Below are 15,331 nucleotides of genomic sequence, written 5' to 3' on the forward strand. Positions count from 1 at the left end.
AAATTTGCGTGGCTGCTTCGTGGCCGTGTGACATCATATGCTCTTCATAATCAGCAATAGAAAACAAATTATCTAATGATGCCTTTTCGGCAGGTCTGATTGTTGGGGAAAATTCCAAATAATAATGATGGTCCTTTTGTCGAAATATTGAATGTGATCAAAGTGGAGAGAGAGAGTAAAGTGGAAATCATCTGCCACATAGGCAGGGGGAGGGGTGGGATGGGGGTATACAGGGGTTCTTGGTGATGGAAAGTGTGCACTGATGAAGGGATGGGTGTTTGATCATTGTATGCCTGAGACTTAAACTGGAAAGCTTTGTAACTGTTCTCACGGTGATTCAAAAAATAAAAATTAAAAAAATGTCAGCTGAGTGCAGGCTTTGAATGTGGGACCCCTGGATTCAGCCCCTGACCCCAAACTCAGCACTATCAGAGCCCCCGAGCACTGAGAAGTTGTGTGGCTTTAAAAAAAATAAAAATCCAGAAAAGGCTGTGAATTACAGTGCACCACCAAGGTCTGGCAACTGAGGCATTTGCGCAACAAACACCCAAATAAAATTTCTGCCAAGCATCTGGGGCAAAGAAACATAAGCACAGGCCTTATACCAGTTCTTATAGAACCCATGGTCTAGGGAAATGACACATTTGCTAATAGATGTGCAGTTTAGAGGTCACCCCTGGTGGCAAGGCTGGGCAAGGCATTATGGGAAGGCTGGGTGCATCAGAGGTTCCTGTGAGCAGTGATGTTACTAGCCAGGAGTTGGGCTCTCATCTGTCAGGGGTGATCCAGGAAAGGGTCCCTGTGGCTGGAGAAACACAGCTGCAGTTGATGGAGGGGCCTCTCCTGGAAGCAGTGGGATACTGGGCCATGGGGGGCAGACTTCAACCAAAATGTAGGATACAGACAAGATGTGGAAAGGGAATGGAGACACACAGAGATGGAAGACAAGAGATAAGAAACCCACCCTTTCCTCTGCTCTCACTATCCCCCTATGGCCTGTTCTCTGCTTCCCAAGAGTCTGTGGTCACCGTTTCCAATGAGGAAGGTACACACCTCTGTTTCCTCACCAAAACAGTGTATCTTTGCTGCAAAGGGAAAGAGACACTAGAAGACTTTAGGTAACACGGACATTCCTCAAAAAACTAGAAATTGAGCTTCCATATGACCCAGCTATATAATTTCTGGGAATATGTCCTGAGGGTACAAAAAAGCACAGTAGAAATGACATCTGCACCTGTATGTCCATTACACCACTGTTCATAATAGCCAGAATCTGGAAATAACCCAAGTGCCCGAGAACAGACAACTGGTAAAAGAAACTTTAGTACATCTACACAATGGAAAACTATACAGCTAGTTAGGAAAGATGAAGTCATGAAATTTGCTTATAAGTGGATGGTCATGGAGAGTATCATGCTAAGTGAAATGAGTAAGAAAGAGAGGGACAAACATAGAAGGACTGCACTCATTTATGGAATATAAAATATCATAATCTGAAACTGACACCCAAGGACAGTAGAGACAGGGCAAGGAAGACTGCTCCATGGTAGGATGCCTGTCTCATGAGCTGGGGGAGAAGGCAGCTGGAATAGAGATGGGATCACTAAGTCAATGATAGTTGGAGGGATCATTCCGGATGGGAGATGTGTGCTGAAAGCCGGTAAAGAACCAAACATAATGGCCTCTCATTACCTGTATTGCAAACCATAATGCCCGTAAGTAGAGAGAGAAAGAGGTAAACTGTCTGCCATAAAGGCAGGGAGAGGGGTGGGATGGGAGGGGGGTAGGGATACTGGGGACATTTGTGTTGGAAAATGTGCACTGGTGGAGGCATGGGTATTCGATCATTGAATGACTGAAACTCAAACATGAAAGCTTTGTAAGTGTAGCTCACAGTGATTCAATAAAAAAAATTCTAGAAAGAAAAAACATGTTAGGAGGACTGGGGGTATAGCATCTATGAAACAGAGTGGGGAGCTGTGTGTTGAATTGTGTCCCCCGGGAAGAGAGGATCCAGCCTCTAGGAGTGTGGCTTTATCTGGAAATCAGCTTCACAGATGTAATTCAGAGGAGGGAAAAGAATGACTTGGGAGAAGAAAAGGGACATTCCAACACGGACCTCCCAGAGTACCTGTGAGGCCGGAGGCAGAGACTGGAAGGACACATCTACAAGTCACCAGCACCAAGTGCCAGATTTCCCCAATGTCTCCAGAAAGAACCAGCCCATTGAGTTCCTGAGATGGGGCAGCTGTTCTCCAGACATGTGAAAGAATGAATTCCTGTTAATATATGTCATCTAGCTGGCTGCATCAGTTCTGGTGGCCCTACAAAAAAAAAAAAAACTAACAACACAGAATAAATTTTGACCACGCAGCAGAGCTGGGTTGGCAAATGGAAGTTCCCCAAGAATTGCACCCACTTACCTTGGAGGATGAGGCCAGGAGGCAGCTGGTGTCATCCCTGTGGGTGGAAAGCCACCAGCTGCCATCCTGAAACCAGCCTCACAACGGTTGACCCAACGGGTTCCACCTATTCCCAGGAACGCAGGTTTGCAGATGCACTGTTGCATGTCCTGGGGTTTGAATACATTCACAGAGCTGGGACTTGAATACAGTTACCTCGTGGCCTGCTTTGGGTCCACGGGAATATACACCATCAGTGCCTGCCCACCGAGCACTCATTGTTTACAGAATGAAAACCCACACTCCTGTCACTCTCAGAAATGATCTCATTTGTTGTTATTTTCCCTCTTTTCTCCTCCACTTGACTGTATGCTGCAAAAATAAAAGCCCTGTTCCCATCTGGCTCTTCGGTGCATCCCTTGTGTCTGAAAGATTCCTGGGACATGGTTGGTGTTTCATAAACTTAACCTGCTTTGTTGGTCAATCAATAAGGCCTGTCGAGTGAGACCACCCTGCATTGTGCAGGAGTCTATTCCTCTACTCATGGAGTGAACTGAGCTAAGCTGTCACTGTCTTTGATAAGAGGACACTCAGGGGAAGGTCCAATGCCTCATACTTTTGCTGCCCTGTACCATGCCCCACAAACCTGAACATGGGACTCACACTTCAAAAACTGGAAATTGAGATGAATTTTCTAGATGCATTTTTCTAGAAAAAAGTTCTATATTTTCCCCCCTAGATCCCAGCCTGGAAGAGGTGTATTTCACCTTGGCACATAATCCTCTGACACATCTCAAAAATGGCCTTTGAAACAAGTAACCTTCTCACCAGCCCAGAGGAAGTCAATGGCATCATTAGAGGTGACTTCAAACTTTTCTAGCTGATACAAAAGGATTCAGATGCTCATGTTCAGCATCACTAGTGACCCCAAAAGTATTAGGCCGCACACTGAGGCTCGTCTGCTTGCGAGTAGAATCAACATGAAAAAGTGGGCAGTCCTGGGGGACAGAGCCAGTTTCGTCTCCTGCTTCCTAGGGTCAGCATCCTTGTCATCCACCTCTCTGCTCCTCTTTGGAGAAGCATTTCCAATTGCCACCTAAGACACAGGAAACAGAATCCCGTCTCTTTGAAGACCCCACAGCTCTCCACTCCTCGATGAGAGATTAGAAGAGCAAACAGCAGAGCACATTTAACTGCTGGTGAGCTCAGACAGGCAGCTCATCCGCTCTGGGAACACAGGATGGGCCACTCTGCCAACGGTGGCCTGCCCATGCTGCCAGACTGAGCTCCATCTGAAAGAAACAGCTCCAGTGACGGGTGGAAGCCACTCACATATGCCTCTGGCTACACGCTGAAAGCAACAGGCCTGCTCCTCTGATCAATAATGACAAGTCGGTGCAAGCACATGTGGTTCAAATGCAATGAGGCCAAATTCTCATACCACGTTCTACCAGAGGCCAAAAGAGAATGAAAAGGCTAGATCATATGTCTTTCAAAAAACTTGGAACAGAGCAGAGAAATCCATCTGGTATCAAGAAAAGATTGCTGAGAATCCCAGAGGTCGTCATTTATCTCCCATACTGTTTTATGGAGGCACCTATTGTCTAGGGGTGAACAAGTTTGAAACCCACTAGTGTCCCACAATCTTCTCTTTTGACAAATAGTTAAGGACCAGAGAAAACAGTCATTCTAATATGATGAGCAGTGGAACAGTACGGAGGCTCTCTTCCTTGTAAGCTAACACTCTCCTTAACTCTAGGACTCAGTCCCCTGAATTTGGATAATAGCATATCTCTGGCAGAGATCCTACGCGTGGAGCTTAAAGATTGGAATATGAACATAATGCAAACCCCATGGCTTTCTCTGGGATACCACTGACTCCTCTCATTGTCCCATAGTGATTTATGGCATCTGCCCCCATGAAAGGCTCCAGCTTTTGCTCTTAAGTGTGTTACCTTGATTTCATGAGAACCATTTTGAAAGAATTGACAGTATTCACACTTCTGGGAATATATCCTGGAGAGGGAAAAAGGTGTAGTCTAACACAAGTGACATCTGCACTTGTGTGTTCATTGCAGCACTGTTTACAATAGCCAGAATTTTGAAAAAACCCGAGTGCCTGCGAACAGATGACTTGTTAAAGAAACTTTGGTACATCCACACAATAGAATACTATGCAGCTGTCAAAAAAGATGAAGTAATGAACTTGCATACAAGTGAATCAACATGGAAAGTATCATGCTAAGTGAAATGACTCAGAAAGAGAGAGACAGACATAGAAGAATTGCACTCATCTGCAGAATATAAAACAACAGAATAGAAGACTAACACCCAAGAATAGTAGAAATAAATACCAGGTTTGCTCCATGGCTTGGAAACCGGTCTCACATTCTAGGGGAAAAGATAGAGAAGGGAACACCAAGTAAAGTATTGTTGGAGGACTCACTCGAAATGGGACATGTGTGCTGAAAGCAGACTATAGATTGAACACAATGGCCACTCAATATCTCCATTGCAAACCACAACACCCAAAAGGAGAGAGAGAAAAAAGGGGAATGCCCTGCCACAGAGGCGGGGTGGGGTGGGTGGGGGGTGGGGTGGGATGGGGGGGTGGAAGGGATGCTGGGGTCATCGGTGGAGGAGAATGGGCACTGGTGGAGGGATGGCAACTCGAGCATTGTATGACTGAAACACAAGCACGAAAATATGTAAATCTGCATCTGTACTCTTCCTCTCTCAGAGATGGAGAGAGAGTAAAGAGAGGTGGAGCGCTTGCCTTGCCTGAAGCTAACCCAGGTTCAGGACCCTATGTGGTCCCCTGTGGCCCTCAGCACCCCATGTGCTCCCCTGAGCCTCACCAGGACAGATTCCTGAGCACAGAACGAGGAGTAAGCCCTGAGCACACCTCCAGATATACCCCCTCAAAGAAACAAAAACCTCCCTCTCTCTGCAGCCCACAGTTCCGCGCTTGAAGTCTTGGCCAGCACGGCTGACTCTTCACCTGCACACTTCACACGAGGCCCTCCTAGACCCTGGACATCTGCCCACCAGACTGTGCAGTGGCTCCAGCACTAAACCTTGATGCTCCTGATAGGGGTTTCTCAGTCCATGTATTCCCCCTCGTTTGGGCTCCCACATGTCATATCCAGCCACTCAACCCCCTTTCCTTAACAAAAATGTGCAACATTTGCTCTTGAATGTTGTTCTGGGCCATGCAGACTCTATGTCAATGTGCAATGTTTGGGGAGAGATATGTTTAAAACATGGTATCCTCCTCCTCCTCAACCCCAAGGTCTGGGAGACGGTTTAAAGGGCTTCAACACAAGGTTTGCATTTAGGAGCCTCAGGTTTGATTCCCAGCCAGCACATGGTCTCCTGAGCACCACCCAAAAAAAAATCAACTCTGAGCACCACAACTTAAGTAGTCCCTGAGTACTGCTGGTGTGGCCCAAAGGTAAGCAAACAAAACAAACAAGGTAACCACCCACCTTTCAGATTGTGCAGATCTTGAACCTTGAATAAATGCATATATATATACACATGTATATGTAAATATATATATGTAGAGAGACAGAGAGAGGCAGAGACAGAGACAGGAAGAGAAAGAATATGCATATGTACATACATACATATTCTTTTTATTCTTTATTATTGGAAAAAGGTGGGTTTGGGGTCACAACCAACACTACTCAGATACTATTCTTAGCTTTATGCTTAGAAGTGATCCCTGGCAGTATTCAGGGGAGCACATGTGGGGGCTGAGGATTCCAACCAGGGTCCACACACACCAGGCAAGTACCTTAATCTCTGTAGTATTCATCCTGCCTTTTAAAAATTTTATTTATTTATTTATTTATTGCTTTTTTGGTCAAACCCTGCAATGCTCAGGGGTTTACTTTTGGTCTGTACTCAGTAATTACTCCTGGTGGTGCTTGGGGGGCCATATGGGATGCTAGAGGTTGAACCCAGGTCGGCTGCATGCAAGGCAAACGCCCTACCCGCTGTGTTATTGTTCCAGCTCCCCTTCTTCTCTTTTGAGGTAAGAAAGTTTGGATTCAAAAAGTTAAGTTTGGGGAGGTTACAAATGGTTTTTCCTGATTCATCTTGTATTAATTACTATAAAATTAGCTGCCGTAACAGTTAAACCCCAGAGCAGAATAGTTCAGCTCAATAATTGTTATTGCTTAAATACGAGACCTGCTTAGCAGGCAGTTTTTCTCCACAAATGATTCAGGGACCCAGGATTATCCAATGTTTTGAAGCTGGCATTTTCCCAGGCTTGGTATTGTCTGCATGCCATAAAACAAATAAGAAAAAAATGGAGAGTGATAACCTACATATCACACACCCAGGCTCTCAAATCTTGCATCCTGCTCACCTCCCTTTGCTTGGAAGAAATCCTATGTCCCTTATGAGCACAAGGCATGTTCGAAAATGTGGTCCAGGGAGAGTGAGGGGCAGGGCAATCAGTCTACTGTCCCCTCATATTGGGTCTCCATGGTGACTGTGTGGGAAAGTGGGAGAGCCCCATCAAAGCGTAAAACATAGGATTCCAACAGTTTTCTGAGGCTGAGAAAAGATGAACCACACCTTCTGCATCTCATCACCAGCTTTGCCTTCTTCCTCCCAACTCTCACCTGTCTGGAAGCCAGTGGAGAGGTGGGAGGAGGATGAACACTACAATATTAGGAATAATGAAGTCTCAAGGCTGAAGAAATAGAACAAGGGTGAAGGCAGGTATCTGACATGTGGCGCCTATTTGATTCCTGGTACCACACTGAGCCAGGTAGATCTCTGGAGGTCCCCTAAATTTGTCAGGTGGGCTTCTGGGGGCTTTTGAGCACTGCTGGGTTGGTCCAACTAATCTCTCAGTGATCTTTAGCACCACAGGGTCTGAACAGCACCACTTCCGTGGGCTCTTGCCTTGCACTGCTGGCCAAGTTGGCCAAGAATCACCTGGAAGGGACCCAAACATACCAGCATTGCTTGGGACACCCATCCCCAACAAAGGAAGTCTCCCCACAGTGAGGGTTTCATCACCTTAGCATAGCTGATCTGCAGGGCTGGAAAAGGTGGTGGCTGATCTGTGCTGGGAGGGGGGTGGGAGGGCAAAGGGGGAAATCTGGCAGCATCCCTGGCCTCAGCTGCCTGATGCTAATACGCATCTTCTGTGTATGATCATTAAAACTCTAACAATGATGCAGACATGAAAAAAATCACATAGGTAAGGTCACTGGGCTGAGCAGTGGTTGTGACATTTCAGAGCTGCATTTGGTGAGCGTTTAGAAGCAGTGCCCAAACAGCCCCTCCAAATCTGGGTCCCAAGACTCAACTGAGTTTTAGCCAGTACAAAACTTTGGTCCTCAGAATGATATTGTGCACAGAAGAGAGGCTTGTGGGAAGTTAGGATTCGGAGGGGCAGAATAGGGTCTGAATAATGGCAGGAAGAGGTTGAACGCAAGTCCTTGGACTCAGAGAAGGTTGAACCCTGAGGACTCAGCAAGGAGGATTAAATAGTGTCTCACGTGAAATATCCATTTCAGTTGTCTGGCATGCAATGAGCGATCAAGAAACGTCTGCCCACAACAGACCTTGCAGCTCCTTCCAGAGCCCAGATAGTTCCTCCATTTGAACACAGGAGGGTAATGTTCCAAGTGAATGAGAATTTAATGCAATTGCCATTTGATTTAATTTCCAAATGCGTTAAAAGTGTTAATGCAACACATCAGCATGCAGCTGATGAAGTAGTCAAAATAATTCAAGGAAACCAATACTTGTCAGGTTTTATTTATCCACATTTACGCTCTGTTAAAAATAAGCTGGTCTTTGTGCCCATATAGAATACAATATACATAGATAGCTCCATTTGCCTCCCCCCTACACACACATATGTTCAAGTTAAGTTTCCCACTTTCCTCCCATCTGTCATGCTTCTCTTCCCATGAAAAGTGAACAGTGACGTTATCCAAGGGAGTGGGAGTCAGGGGCAAGGATTGGGCAGTTGGCAATGGTGCAGGGGATGGAGACGGATGAAGAAAAGCAAAAGCATATGGATAGCACTTTGTTTACAGAGGATGAACACACACAGCCCGAACACACAGCCCAGTCTGAATATAGGGGAGCTGGCACTCATAATCAGAAAGGCACACCATGACTTTCTGAATCATGTAGCCAATACAGGGCAAATCCAGGATTGGAACACAAGTCTTCTGACTAGCAACACATGTCAGCTGCTCCAAATGTAAGTCCAGGTTTAGAGAGATAGTACGTGAGGTAAGCTGCTGACCTGGCATGTGGCTGGTCCCTGGCACTGCCTAATGGTTCCTTTCCACCACCAGGGGTCACAGAGGAAAAGACCCTGAGAACCGATAGGTATAGCCTACACCCTCTTTTTTTTTTTTTTGGTTTTTGGGTCACACCTGGCGATGCACGGGGGTTATTCCTGGCTCATGCATTAAGGAATCACTCCTGGCGGTGCTTGGGGGACCATATGGGATGCTGGGAATTGAGCCCGGGTTGACCGCGTGCAAGGCAAACGCCCTACCCGCTGTGCTATCGCTCCAGCCCCCGAGCCTACACCCTCTTAAGAAGTTTCATTCTCTACAGAAAGGTGTCCTGCTGATTGGCTATGCCCCATAAATTAATTTAAAAGGTACCTAAGCCAGAGAACACCCCTCTGCAGAGAATGAAACATCTAAAGAAGATGAAGTTGTTGACAATTATTTTGAAATTACATCTTCCAGGATATCTAAGGTCAGACATAGAGTCGGGGAAGGTGGGCTCAATCACACCTTTAAAGGCATTAGTATCGTAGAGACACATTTACACAGATACATCCTAGGAGGCAAGACTTGGGGACATGGGGAGTAGGGTGGGTGCCCCGTGAGGTAAAACTTTCCTTTGAGAGGCACTGAGATTTTCTACAAGTGACCATGGCAATGACCGTCAACCAGCATCTACACTGTGGGCAACGCAGGATGAAGGGAGCCACAGAGAAACAGGGAATGGCAGCTGCCATAATGAGAAAGAGAATCAAGGAGTGGGGAAAAACCATACTTACAGGAAAAGATCTTCAAGAAAGAGGCACTCCCACTAGAGAGGTAGTGTAGGGGCTAAAGCACTTGCCTTAAAAGGTATAGTAGAAATGATACCTGCATTTCTATGTTCATTGCAGCACTGTTTGCAATAGCCACAATCTGGAAAAAACTGGAGTGCCCAAAAACAGATGACTGGCTAAAGAAACTCTGGTACATCTACATGATGGAATACTATGTAGCTGTCAAGAAACATGAAGTCATGAAATTTGCATATAAGTGGATCAACATGGAGAGTGTCATGTTGAGTGAAATGAGTCAGAAAGAAAGAGACCGACATAGAAAGGTTGCACTCATATGTGGAATACAAAATAGCTGAGAGGTACAAGCTCGCAATGATGCAATTTCTGGCAGATATTTCTCTGGACTTAGTTACTAAAATACTAAAATACAGAAATCCAAAACCGTGTGGTTGCTAGAGTGGCCGCTTGACCTCATATCTCTTCATTCTCAGCAATGGAAAACAAATTATCAAATGCTTCCTTTTCAGCAGGTCTGACTTTAGGGGGGAGAAACTCCAAATAATAATAATGAGTTTTTTGTTGAAATATTGAATGTAATTAAGTAAAGTGAAAGTAAAGTGAAATTTATCAGTTACACAGGTGGGGTGGGGGGCTGGGGAGGTGGGGGGGGAGGTATACTGTGATTCTTGGTGGTGGAATATGTGCACTGGTGAAGGGATGGGTGTTTGAGCATTGTATAACTGGGACTTAAACCTGAAAGCTTTGTAACTTTCCACATGGTGATTCAATAAAAGAATAAATTAAAAAAAAATTAAAAAGTAATATAAAAATAAATAAATAAATAAATAAATAAATAAATAAAGCGCTTGCCTTTCTTGCTACTCATCTGGTTCTGTCCCAGACACCACATATAGTCCCCTGATTTTTTGCTAGGAATGATTCCTGAGCACAGAACCTAGAGTAAACTCCAGGCATAACCTGGGTATGTCACTCCCCCACCCAAAGAAAGAAAAATAGGCTTTCATTAAGGTCACAGGTTATCATTTCTTTAAGCAGGGCAAGTTAAAATAGAGAATGTATTTGATCAATATCCCTTACTTATAATGGGAATTATGATTACTGATAGTCACAGATAAACCTGCATAGGTGTCCACCTATGACTCAAAGCTAGACATAGGTCACCTTCTCTCCTAAGAGTCCAATGTGAATATTCACTCCCACTTCACAGATGAGGAAACTGAGTCCAGAGGGAATAGAAAATTTGTCTGAAGTCATGCAGACAGCAGGAGCCAGGATGAGAATAAAACCCTGAGTGCTTACAGCCCAGAATCCCACTCTTTTGTTTTTCCCTTTTTTGGGTCACACCTAGTGATGCACAGGGGTCACTTCTGGCTCTGCACTCAGGAATTACCCCTGGCGGTGCTCAGGGGACCATACTGTGTGCTGGGAATCGAGCCCAGGTCAGCCGCATGCAAGGTAAACACCCTCCCTGCTGTACTATTGCTCCAGCCCCCCAGATTCCCTCTCTTGACCCTACCATATCGCCTCACTCCATGTGTTCAAATCAGAACACCGAACTAGGGTTGGACTTGTTCTGGTTCCTTATCCCCATATTGACAGGATTGTCCTGAGCATAGAATAATGCCTTGCATGGTGTGGGAAGACAGAATTAAAGTTCACCACCAACCACATTTTTTTTTTCTGAGTCAAAACATTTCCATCAGTTATTTCAATCACTTTCAACAATTTTGTCTGAAGACACCACATCCTGAGGCTCAGCTAAAACACCTTGAAATCCAACACATGGGGAGATCCTGAACCAAAAAAAAAAAAAAAAGAAGAAGAAAAGGCACAGTTAAGCACGCGGCCTGGAACAGGTCGGTGGAGGGGCCGAATGTCAATGGAGCGAAACCTCAATTACAGAGTAATCTAATGTATACCCAGGTACATTATCACAACTCAATAAACAGCTCTTCAGAATTAAGTGATTCCAATTTGCTCTCATTCTGATCTGCATGTCACCCCGAGAATCTGATATTACCGATGCTCAAATGAAGCTGCGCTTTTGGTGCACTGATGCTCAACCCTCAGGAAACAGTTGAGGTGGGAGCCACCCAGATCCCAAATGCCCCACGTGAGCCACTGGTCCTGGCCACTGCCACAAGGGTCTCCAAGCGCCCTCAGTGGGGAAGGGAGCTGTGACTCCCAAGTGAACATAGTACAGGAGTCAACGGTGTGAATAAAGTGGACTTTAGTGAGATCAGGGCAGAAATTGTTCCCAGCACTGCAGGTCCTGTGAGTACTGCTAGACCCTTCGAAGTCCCCAGCACCCCTGGGTGCCAGCACTGAAGCCCTCAGCAGGACCTGCTGAGTGTGTGGGCCAGAGTGGCTTCTAGACCCCTGGAGCACTGCTTGGGCCCTCCCTGAATTAGATGGTGTCTGTGTCTTGTTGCTTGTCAGATTCTTCCCAAGAAGAAAGACGAACATTTTCTCCTTGCCTCTGAGTCCCCTGCATAGGGACTGTTCTAGGTCACACACTGCACCATGAGCATTTCTAGGTTCTAGGTCACACACTGCCATGGCCGTGTGTACCTGCCTTGCATCTTCTTATTTCGCTCAAGTACTATTGGCTCTCCAGAGCAGTGTTGTGTACGAAGGTGTGAATATGCCTGTGTGGGTGTGTATGTACGTGTGTATATTGTACGAATATGTATGAGTGTGAATGTACGTGTGTGTACGGTGTGAGTATATGTATGCCTGAATGTACATGTGTGAGTATATGTGAATGTGTGTGAGTGTATGTGCGTAAATGTGTGTATGGGTGTATGAGTGTCTATGTAAGTGTGTATGTATGTGTGTGAGTGTGTACGGATATATGCATGTATATGTAAGTGTCTACGTATGTGTGTTTGTCCCTATGAATGTGAGTGTGTCCATGTGCAAATGTGAGTGTGTGTGCGTCTGATAAGGGAAGGGTTAAATCTATTTCTCCAGAAACTAGGAGTTAATATCTGTGCCAGCGAGGTAGAAGAGGGTAGGAGAAGAAGAATCTTGCATTCAAAGAGCACTTGAGCCTGGGGCCCCTCGTCATGAGCTTCCCTGCCATCTGGGCCCTTTCCTCACTGCTCACAGCATCATGATGCCAGATGCCAACAAGGCTCCAGCCCACAGGCCCCCCACCCCACTCAGCCAGCCCCCCGGGGAAGCCCGGCTCTGCCCCTCAGCACTATTTACTCTCTGCTGTTCAGTCTGGCTACACCTGTGCTCCCAGCCATAAAATAACTCAAAATGCTGCCACAGGGCAGAGCTGCAATCAGAAGGAAATGAGATCACATGTGAGAGACCGTCTACATTTAGGGGGTGGGGGTCTGCTTCTAACTCAGTAATGATGGGACAGAGAAAGTAGCATGACCAGAGAACTAGGCGTGGTAAACACTTGAGTGCCCACAAATCGAGAGCTCAAGATGAGGAGTCCAACCCTGCCGTGCCGCCCGTGAGGGAGGCCACCTCAGGCGTCCCTTCAGTCAAAGGGACCCAAGCTTTGGGCAGACGGGACCCAAGTGAGTGTTGTCTGGGTTCCACGCTCACTAGGCTGGGCCCTGCTCCCTGCCCTGAGAAGGGCCAGACCTAGGAGGTACACCCACCGGAATGAGTCCCTGTCGCCAGCACTCCGGCCACCCCTGAATGCAGCAGAATGAAGCATCACTATGGAAACCAATCCCCTGGCCCACGGTCGCTGGGCTGAGCATCCTGCCACCTCAGGCCCCCCAAAGGAGTCCCCTTCCATCCCAGTGTGTGGATGCTGAGCTTACTCGGACTCCCCTCCCCATCTCCCCTACAGTCCATTACCAACTTGGTTCCAAGCACCTGTGAAGGAGCAAGAGGAAACTGAATGCCTCCCCTGGGGCTGATCCACTGTTGTGGGGGATGGGGAGCGGCCATGAGAGTGGGATAGATAGTAAAAAGAGTGTTCCAGATGGGCAGAAATTACCCAGTCATCCAGGGAAAGACCTGCTGGAGAAACAGTAGAGGATCGAAGTGTTGGCCTTGCATGCCGCCAACTCTGACTCAATCTGTAGGATTCCTTATGACCCTCTGAGTGCGGCTAGTATTGCTCCTGAGCACTGAGCCGGGGGTGGCACATGAGTATAGCGAGGTATTGCCCAACTACCTCCATACCCCTAAAAAACCGAAAAACCCACATAGACCACTTTGTCACACAAATCCATCTCATGTGCAAAAATACAAAGAGAAAAAAGAAAGAAAGAAAGAAAGAAAGAAAGAAAGAAAGAAAGAAAGAAAGAAAGAAAGAAAGAAAGAAAGAAAGAAAGAAAGAAAGAAAGAAAGAAAGAAAGAAAGAGAAAGAAAGAAAGAAAGAAAGAAAGAAAGAAAGAAAGAAAGAAAGAAAGAAAGAAAGAAAGAAAGAAAGAAAGAAAGAAAGAAAGAAAGAAAGAAAGAAAGAAAGAAAGAAAGAAAGAAAGAAAGAGAGAGGACCACCTCAATTGCTGGTCTTTGGCATAAGTATTGATGGCACTACAGTAGTGGAGTGAATTCCCCCTGAAACTGATTATTCATTCACTCTTCTATCATTCAACAAATAAGAACTGACTGACTGGGTGGGTCAAAACAGTTGACCTGGTTTGCTATAGATTGTGTCAGGCATTCTGCTAAGAGGGATTTTCTGAATACCCCAAAGCTCCATGAAGTCTCCACTTTTTCCCCAGAGCTTAACTCCTAAAGGGGAAAATCGGAAATTACCAAGGCAACAAGTAGAGGCAAAATTCCGTTGGAAATGAGATGAATATTGGGTAGAAAAAGACAAGTGATCTGACAGAATGAACACACCACAAAACAGGGGCCAGGGAGGGGGCAGGGGAAAACCCTCAGAGAAGAAAGGACCTTAAACCAGAAATAGGATAAGCACATCCCTGGGAAAAATCCATCTCACGTCAGAACAGCACAGGAGAGAGAGTTCCAGGCCCCAGTATTAGCCAGATTAAGCTATCCATTACATAGGGGCTAGCAAGGAGAGGTCAAGGGCTTCCCACAAACCCTACTCTGGTCAAAGAATCAACTCCAGTACCTCCCGCGGGAGTTGATCAATAATTCTACCTTCACACACACCAGGTATCATTCAACAGCTGGCAACTCAAAAACAGATTCATTATTCCATTCCCTAAATTATGCTATATTAAAATTTTAATTGGCGAACATAACGTTGGAAAATGAGTACATCCATACACCGCTGTTGCCAGTGTAAACTGTCAAACCATTTTCTGCAAAAGCAATATTGCAACAAAAAGAAAAATCTATAAAGATGCTCATATTCTTTGGCCTACCAACTCTACCCCTAGGGAATTGATCTGAGGAAATAATCTGGTTCAACAGAATAAAAATGTTCTGTTCAGAAGAACTCTGTCGAGGTGTTAATTGTTGCACTCATAAAGGAAAGATGAAATAAATAAGAAAACACCTGGAATTACCTAAATGACTACAAATAGGAAAAAAATTTTAAAACAAGATGATTCACTTGATGAAATACTATACAACCATTAAGCATGATAACTAGGATTACCTAGTCTTTCCATATAAAACGGGACACACAGATTTTGCAACGAAGCAGGGATAAAGGCAATGTGCATATTTTACTGGAAAGTGCTAGCCATATTTCAAGATGAATGCGAGCAAGAAGATTGAAAAAGAATTGAATCCAGACCAGTTTGTGTGTGTGTGTGTGTGTGTGTGTGTGTGTGTGTGTCGGGGATGAGGGGGACATTTATTTCAAAGGTCCTTCCAAAATATCTTCATTATATTGAGTTTTCAATAAGAATGCCCTCTAAAACAATTGTACTATCTGGACACTGAGATGTAG

General features: G+C 45.5%; 1 protein-coding gene across 15 annotated transcripts in view; it reads right to left on the minus strand.

Moving 5' to 3' along the window:
• PTPRT (protein tyrosine phosphatase receptor type T) overlaps positions 1–15,331 on the minus strand; it is a 1,130,358-nt gene that overhangs the window by 681,886 nt on the left and 433,141 nt on the right. The window lies entirely within an intron of this gene.

Source organism: Sorex araneus, chromosome 5, assembly GCF_027595985.1.
Source record: "Sorex araneus isolate mSorAra2 chromosome 5, mSorAra2.pri, whole genome shotgun sequence".
Lineage (NCBI taxonomy): Eukaryota > Metazoa > Chordata > Mammalia > Eulipotyphla > Soricidae > Sorex > Sorex araneus.